Below are 8,547 nucleotides of genomic sequence, written 5' to 3' on the forward strand. Positions count from 1 at the left end.
CGCTCCACCATCACCAGCCGCGAGATACAGACGGCCGTGAGACTGCTGCTGCCCCGGGGAGCTGGCCAAGCACGCTGTCAGCGAGGGCACCAAGGCTGTCACCAAATACACCAGCTCCAAGTGAGCAGGTCTGGTGTGCACATGCTTACATAAACGGTCCTTTTCAGGACCAAGAACATGATCATGAAAGGAAATGCTTCTGCTGCTGTTCTACAATTCCCTCAATCCCTATGATAGTAAATGTAAGCTTAACCAAGGCAGAAATATTTTCATTAAAAAAAGTCTTTAAGACGCATGGTTTACTGGCTGAGATATATATATATATATTTTTTTTTTTGCTTACTTCTGTGGTCATTAGTACATTGCTACAAATATATTTATATATATAAAAAAATAAATAAAAAAAATCCTTTCTATTTAATTTAGTTAGATCATATATCAATATTAATGGCAAAGACCAGTTGCATCGATTCACTTTGAAAATAATTCCATTTGTGCTAAAACTGGACACAGTAAAAAAAAAAAAAAAAAAAAAAAAATATATATATACACACACACACACACACATAATTCGAATTCATATTATGCTTAACTGCGTTTGAATTTGCAATCATGCACAAGATGTTTTGTACTTCGAAGTAAAAACAACATAATGTACTATTTAACTACCCACAGTACAAATGGATCCAAAAAAAAAGTGAATTTTCATGCAGACGAAAATGCTTACATTTATTCTATTTATATTAAGTACCCATTACTAACAGCTTATACTGGGTGGAATACAACAGTTGACATGATTTTACTTATATGGCAATTTAATATTTAACCAAAATTAATGGTAAACTAATATTTTAAAGTGTCATTTATGGCCCCTTACCTTCAGCATGTTTGCTTCCTTGCACACAAACGAGGACAAACACATCACCCAACTGAAAAAAAAAAAAAAATTTCACTTGCATCACAAATAATTTAAAATTTTTCACCACATGAAGTAAATATTTCGCAATAAAAAAAAATATAGCCCTAGGACTCGTGTGCACACCTTTTCTTCCCCACATCGCACACGCAAACAAAACTTCCAAATTATTACAAAATCACTCGATTATTATACATACATAAACACACATGTATTTTCCGAATAAGTGAGAAATGCAGGCCGATGAAAGTCAAATTTCGTTTCGGAAATTAAATCTCGCACAACTACCGACACATAACCAAACTTGCGTACATTTACATAGCATTAACCCTCTAAATAATAAACAAATGAAAGCAGAAAAAACAACATCGCTACCCACCGCGCGCGCTCCTGGCGGCGGGAGTAGGAACTACTTTGCACACAGACCGACATAGCCCCCTGCCAAAAACAGTAAAATAAATAATATATATAAGTCTTTTGGCGGGAAAAAATTTCTCAACCGCCTGGGAGCACCCTAGTGTGTGCCTGTCTTTAGGTTATGTTACTTTTAACTTCATTTTCTACAGGCAGACGCGAGGGTGCTCGCCCATTATTTTTATTTTTTTAAATTCTTTCCTACCTTTGGTGTGCCATGCAAGAATTTATCGTCAAAATGGCGGCCCCGAGTGCAAATTTCTCGTCTGCACTGCTGGCTGGATGATTATGTGATGTTTTGAAGGAGGGTGTTTTTTTTTTTGTTTGGATTTTGTGTGAGGGGGGGAGGGGGCTGGGCTAGCTTTTTTTTTTTTTTTAAATTTTCTAAACATTCATCTCTTATGTAACAGTGTTCAGCATTAAAAAATTTAAAAGAAGAGGCACTTACTCATCAATTTCAAAACAGCCTATGAAGAAAAATAAAAAAAATTTAAATTCATTCCAGTTTTATACATTCATGATTTGATCACATGTATAACTTTTCTTTTTTTATTACCTTATTTAATTTTATTATTATTACTACTATTGCTGCTACAACCTAGAAGATACCTCAGTGATACTAATACCTGCTGGTAAAGTTAAAGGTTTCACCTTTCTTTCTTTAAACATATCACAATACCTTTCTTGAGTTAAATATTATCTAATGGCTTTAAGAAGTTATGGTAATGTTCATCAGTTATAGAGTGTGGGTTTGTGTGTGTGTGTGAGAGTGTATTTTTGAAGAGGGCTTTGGTGGTTGGGATGGTGAGGGTGGTGGGTGTTGTGTGTGGGGAGGGGGGGGGGGGGGGGAAGTAAAAGAGTGTTCATTACACGATTTCTCCTGTTGTTTGTAACAATCACACCTGGTATAGCTATTTCGAGTGGCAAATACAAACTGCAAAAAAAAAACATCTATATCATTGCCAACGGCCATATCACGATGAACACACCGGTTCTCGTCCGATCACCGAAGTTAAGCATCGTCGAGCGTGGTTAGTACTTAGATGGGTGACCGCTTGGGAACACCACGTGCCGTTGGCACTACTATTTTGCACCCTACAGAAAAAAATTTTTTTTTAAAAATTTCAATTTTAAATTTTTTTTTCCCCCACAATCACCACATTTCCCCCCCCCCCCCCCCCCCTAACACACACACACACACACACTCACTCTCTATCAATCAATCAATCAATCAATCAATCAATCAATCAATCACTCACTCACTCACCCACCCAGCAGCAGCTGTGAATCTTTGCATGTGTATACCTCATACAAAATTCAAAGTGAAAAAATAAATAGATAAGTGTATATGTATGTATGTATGTATGTATGTATGTATGTATGTATGTATGTATGTATGTATGTATGTATGTATGTATATATGTATATATATATATATATATATATATATATATATATATATATATATATATATATATATATATATATATATATAAACACACACACACACACCTATTTTGAAGTTTCTCTGTTTCAGTGGGCAGTTATGTATAATAATGAGAGATTCAAAAAGACGTTGATAACAATGTCATCAATGCCTGTTTAGTGTGCTCATTTGTTGGATGGTCGGCAGCAATACTAGAGGTGGTACAGCTGTAACCTGTAAAATTGTACCTGCAATGTGTTGTGTATGGAAAAAAATAAAAATTATATCATCTAAATTTTTGTTATCCAACAATAACCTTCCCATCAATGCATGATGTCACAGTAGCCATAGCTCTACTCTTTCTGCCATATAACATTGGGGGAAAAAAAAAAAAAAGGAGCTATTAGAATAATAACAAAAGATAAAAAATCATCTAACTGCAGACCAAAATTCAAAAAACTTAAAGTCCTGACTGCCATAAATGAATACGTTCTAGAAACTTTTTATTCATTCTTAAGAAAAAGAAGAAAAAAAAAATTATTATTTTTTTTTTTTTTTTTTTTTTTTTTAGATATTCGCACATAGGTATAACACCAGAAATGCTAGTAAATTGAGGATAGTTGAACATAACACTAGGCGATTTGAAAATGGACTAAATTACTTGGGAGTAAAACTTTACAACTTAATATCACAGAAAATAACTAAAACAATTTACCAGTATTAAAAAAAAAAACAGTAAAAAAAATTCTTCTAGAATATCCTACCTACCCTCTGAAGCTATTCTTTAATTTGATTGATAATAGAGAAATTGAACTGTTAATTTGTTGAATGGACTTGTGATAACAGCTGCTTCATGTTTTGCATAAAGTTAAATTGTGTAACATGTTATGTATTTTTTTTTTTTGAAATTTTTTTTCTTGGTAACTTGCATCATGTAAATATTAATTGTCTGCACATACATGTTCTATATCCCGGAGCCTTGACTCCACGTGGGATCAACAGAACAAAAATACAAAAAAAAAAAAAAAATCCAGCTCACTAATCTAGGTGCATTTTGCTAACAATATTTGGAATATATATATATATTTTTTTTTGTGTAACATGCAAATTCTGTATTATTCTGCACACATTATTTATAATCTTCTATCATTTTCTTAGATAATAACTATTAATTCATAAAATAGATTGTGTGTGCATAACCTCCTGGAAACATTTGCACTTACCTCCTACTTTACTTTTTCATTTAAGCAATCCTATTCGCATGTATACACTTAGGTTGCAGCATCGAAATTGTGTAAAATTCAAAGTGTGTATTGCCTGAAAAAAAAAAAAAAAAAAAAAAAGACATACCAAATATTTGCATACAGCGACACACTACATATTTGCACACAGTGGAGTTTTGCGGTAATTAACCTAGCACAATTTACCACACGCAATCACACGCCCGCGATGAGATAACACACTCGCTGTTTTCCTGTTGACCGGCACGAGGAGTAAGAAAAATTGATATTTACACGAGCACACACTCCCACACTAGTCACAACGTCGGTCATCAAGTTGTGTTGAAAATTCCTGTAGCCTCTGTTTTCCCAAATGATTTCACTTAAAATTTCATTTAACAAGACCATAAACAAATTTACAATACTAATTTCTTAAACAAACACTTCAGCGAACAAGTGACTGTCGCATTCATTACAAAGCTTACAACTTAACAGATGTTTCCGATGTGAAATAAAATAAGAAAATGTTTTACAACCAACCTAGAACATTTAGTCAAAACGTTTTTGTCCTGGTTTATGATTATTTTCCGTGACATGAATGTTTCAAAACTAATAAAAATACGAATGCAGCCAAATATAATGAAGTTAGCACATAAAAGACGACTTAAAATATTTCATTTTTCGAGAATTGGCAGAGCAAGAACGCACAGGTCCAACGGAAATTTCTTTAAAGATAAACGACCATCGGACAAAAACACCCCCTCCCCTCATCCTCAAAAATACGTGAATAATATACTTTTTCAATTATATTTTTATCGTTTTTTTTTTTTTTTTTTAATATACTCATTAAAACTTCAAAATAAGCAGGTACTCGTGTGTTTTTCTCTCTACAATGTACCTGATCTCGGTGCGTAAACCTACATCATTTAGAGATGGAATTAATGTACACATACAAGTAAAATTTTGTTCCATTGTAAAATTGAGAGAAAGAAGGTTTTCCAAACGCATTAAGTATGGAGACTTTAAATAAGATTACGAGCTTATAAATGTTTGCAACGAAATAAAGTGACCATGTATCTGCAATTTCAAAAATATTTTTGCTCTGCTAACCTCACATGCAAGCAAGTAAAAATAACCTCACAACTTACTTACCTCTCTCAATTTCGCAGTACCAAAACATAGAAGGGATAAATAGGATAGTTTTTATTCGAAATCCTGCAAGAGTTTTAATTTTTATTAAAATATTTCTCCAATGTAGCATGTGTGTGGAATACTTCATCAGCAACTTGCATCTGCACCTTGAGTGAATTGAAGGGCAGCCAGTTTTAAAAGCTAAACAGAAACTGCACTCTTGAGAATGCATCAGATCCAAGTGAAATGCTTGTTGTGTGTACAGTTAAAAGTTTTATTATTCACACAATGAAAATGTAAACAAAATTTACTCACAATAATAATCACATCATCCTTGGAGGTGCACGAAGAAAGCCATTCCAGGTGGCACTGAACAAGGTGATTTGCTAGTGCTTCCACAGCAAACAGCCTTCATGAAATTATCTCCACATTTTCAGCATACTATACACTAAAGTATACCTAAGTTAATTTAACCATTTTCAAGTGATTCCAGCACAAATTACGTATTTGATTCCTTGAATAACATCTGCAAATGAAAAGTTCCCTGTTTGGTGTAGCAGTAAATTTAAACAGCTCGCAGTGCAAATTAAACAGTGCAGCTGCCATAAAAAAATTACACTATTAGTGGAACTGCCCATTATGTCATCGTAGACTGCTGACATTTAGAAAACATTGAAAAATCAGTGCTAAAGAAGCCCTACATTACTTTCGCTGTCCAAAGTGCGCTGCTCCCTACGTGAGCAAGGCATCGAGAATTTTCTGAACCGTCCGCAACCAGAAAATTGGGTAACCAGATATTTGCAGAGAGAAAAATTTTATTTTCACTTTGCTCTTGCATTCTGTAGGATCAGTCTCGTCATGGCAGATACCGCAGCAGCGACTGCAGCACCAGCTGTTGCCCCATCACAGGCAGCTTCCCCGAAGAAAGGCAAGGCTGCGTCGAAGAAGCCACGAGCCAAGCCCGCGCACCCGCGCACATCTGAAATGGTGGCCTCTGCGATCAAGAGCCTCAAGGAAAGGGGCGGCTCATCACTGCAAGCCATCAAGAAATACGTCGCCTCTACCTACAAAGTAGATGCGGAAAAGCTGGCACCTTTCATCAAGAAATACTTGAAGGCAGCAGTGGCTAGCGGCGAGCTTGTCCAAACCAAAGGCAAGGGTGCGTCTGGCTCCTTCAAGCTGGCTTCAGGGACCACCGGTGCTCCGGACCAGCCCAAGGCTCCAAGCGGCAAGCGTGGTGCAGCTGCCCCTAAGGAAAAGAAGCGATCCGTAGCCAAGAAGGCAGCGGTGGGCAAGAAACCAGTCAAGAAGACTCCGCCTACAGCAGAAAAGAAAAAAAAGGCAGCAGCTGCAACCCCCAAGCCCAAGAAGGCACCTTCAAAGGCAAAAAAGGTGTCCAAACCTCCCACGAAGAAACCCCGTGCTCCAAAGCCAAAGAAGGTTGCCCCAAAGAGCAAGTCGCCCAAGAAAGCAGCCCCAAAGCGGAAATGAAGATGCCAGCAGGACCGCTGGCACTTTCTGTGGCACTGTACCACCTTATCGGCCCTTCTAAGGGCCAACAATACTAGTCATGAAGGTATCAGTTGTTGCAATCATTGCCTCCTATAGCCACACCTCTGCCGTTAGGTAAAATTCTGGTTAAAAAATTTCTTATGGTATTTGAAGCGGGGGAAATAAATAAATAAATAAAGAAATTTATCAATTACATTGTGTGTATAGTTTAGGTGCAAAATTATTTAAAGTTTTTAAGCAGGAAAACGTCTTACAAACATCTCACTCTTATTTCAGCATATATATATATATATACACATATATACACACACACACACACATATTTTTTTTGTAAGGATTAGGTCTCAGGGTATTAATGGTGAACTTTATGCTGCTGCTGCTGCTGCTGCTGCTGCTGCTGCTGCTGCTGCTGCTGCTGCTGCTGCTGATGGTGCTGCTACTGCAGACAGGCACTGTTTGAAGAGTTTTTATTTCCTATGCAGAATACATTGCATTGTGTGCAAATCTTTTGTGTACAATATAAACAACCACCTCAAAACACAGACACTATAACTGTGTTTTTCCAAATTCTTATTAATGTAATATATTATTGGCTGGGTAAAGGTCAACGACAGCTAATAGGTACAAAAAGCCAGACAACTGTTTTCCTTTCAAATTTGACAGTTATTTTTAGCCCTAATAAGGGCTGTTTTTTTTTTCCCCCTTGCAAAAAAAATGGCAAGGAACTCAAGCACGCTCGCCACGGATACGCCGGGCAAGCTGGATGTCCTTGGGCATGATGGTGACCCTCTTGGCGTGGATGGCGCACAAATTGGTGTCCTCGAAGAGCCCCACCAGGTAAGCCTCGCTGGCCTCCTGCAGCGCCATGACGGCCGAGCTCTGGAAGCGCAAGTCTGTCTTGAAGTCCTGGGCGATCTCTCGCACCAGGCGCTGGAAGGGCAGCTTGCGGATAAGCAGCTCGGTACTTTTCTGGTAGCGCCTGATTTCTCGCAGCGCGACAGTGCCAGGGCGGTAGCGATGTGGCTTCTTCACTCCCCCCGTGGCCGGCGCGCTCTTGCGAGCCGCCTTGGTGGCCAGCTGCTTGCGCGGCGCTTTGCCTCCAGTAGATTTACGAGCCGTCTGCTTCGTGCGCGCCATCGTGGTCCGTCTGCGCGTGCTGTAAAAATTTCAACAGTTTTGTTAAAGCTGTGGTGCACTGCGATTGGCCCGGCATCTCCATTGGCTGGCGAGAACAGCCAATCACAGCACAGAAGTCGATCCATAGAAACTAACGACAGAGGCGGCCGAGCAGCACTTCCATCACAGCTACCGAGTCGAGAGCATCGTCGGAGTGCGGCCCTGCCTCCTCTCTGCGCATCGCTTCGATTCTTAGCTCGCGGACACAAGAGTGACAGCCGGCCTGAGGGAAGTTATAAATCCCGAACGGCCACCTCGAGCCTAGCCCGTTTGGGTCAGCGGCGAGTCCTCTTACAGCGTAATAGATTTACAACACTTTCTTCAGACTGCCCCTAAAGAACACCGAACACAGGACACACCCGTGGCTTCCTGCCCCTCCCGCGACCGGGCCTTAGGGCCGGCCCTGAGGGGGGTTGGCGGAATGAGCGAGCAGGGACCCCCAGCCAAGTCCATGCCAGACAAAACACCACCCGGCGCAGCCTATCCTGGCGGCAGTTTTCAGTCCGTTAGGCACGGCACCATAAATTTAATCGTTTCCTCCCAGGACAACACGGACGCAACCATGGACACAGGCACATACCCCGACTCAGACTGCGATTCTGTTACCTCCAGGACCTCGGTTAATTCCATGACAGTATCAGCGGAATTGTACGCAGCATTTTTACGAGACAGTGCAAGGATGGACAGGGAGCACCCCGAGAATACCCAAGGATGGCAACACGAAACCAAAAGACAACGGAAAATTCCGCAGG

The 8,547-nt window shown here is 39.4% G+C and overlaps 1 non-coding gene across 1 annotated transcript; it reads left to right on the forward strand.

Annotated features, from left to right (window-relative positions):
* Positions 1 to 2,291: 2,291 nt before the first annotated feature.
* On the forward strand, positions 2,292 to 2,410 carry LOC134544457 (5S ribosomal RNA). Its single transcript, XR_010077780.1, has one exon. It is a non-coding gene; the product is annotated as a 5S ribosomal RNA (ribosomal RNA).
* The last annotated feature ends 6,137 nt before the right edge of the window (positions 2,411 to 8,547 follow it).

Source organism: Bacillus rossius, unplaced genomic scaffold (genome assembly GCF_032445375.1).
Source record: "Bacillus rossius redtenbacheri isolate Brsri unplaced genomic scaffold, Brsri_v3 Brsri_v3_scf408, whole genome shotgun sequence".
NCBI classification, from domain to species: Eukaryota; Metazoa; Arthropoda; class Insecta; order Phasmatodea; family Bacillidae; genus Bacillus; species Bacillus rossius.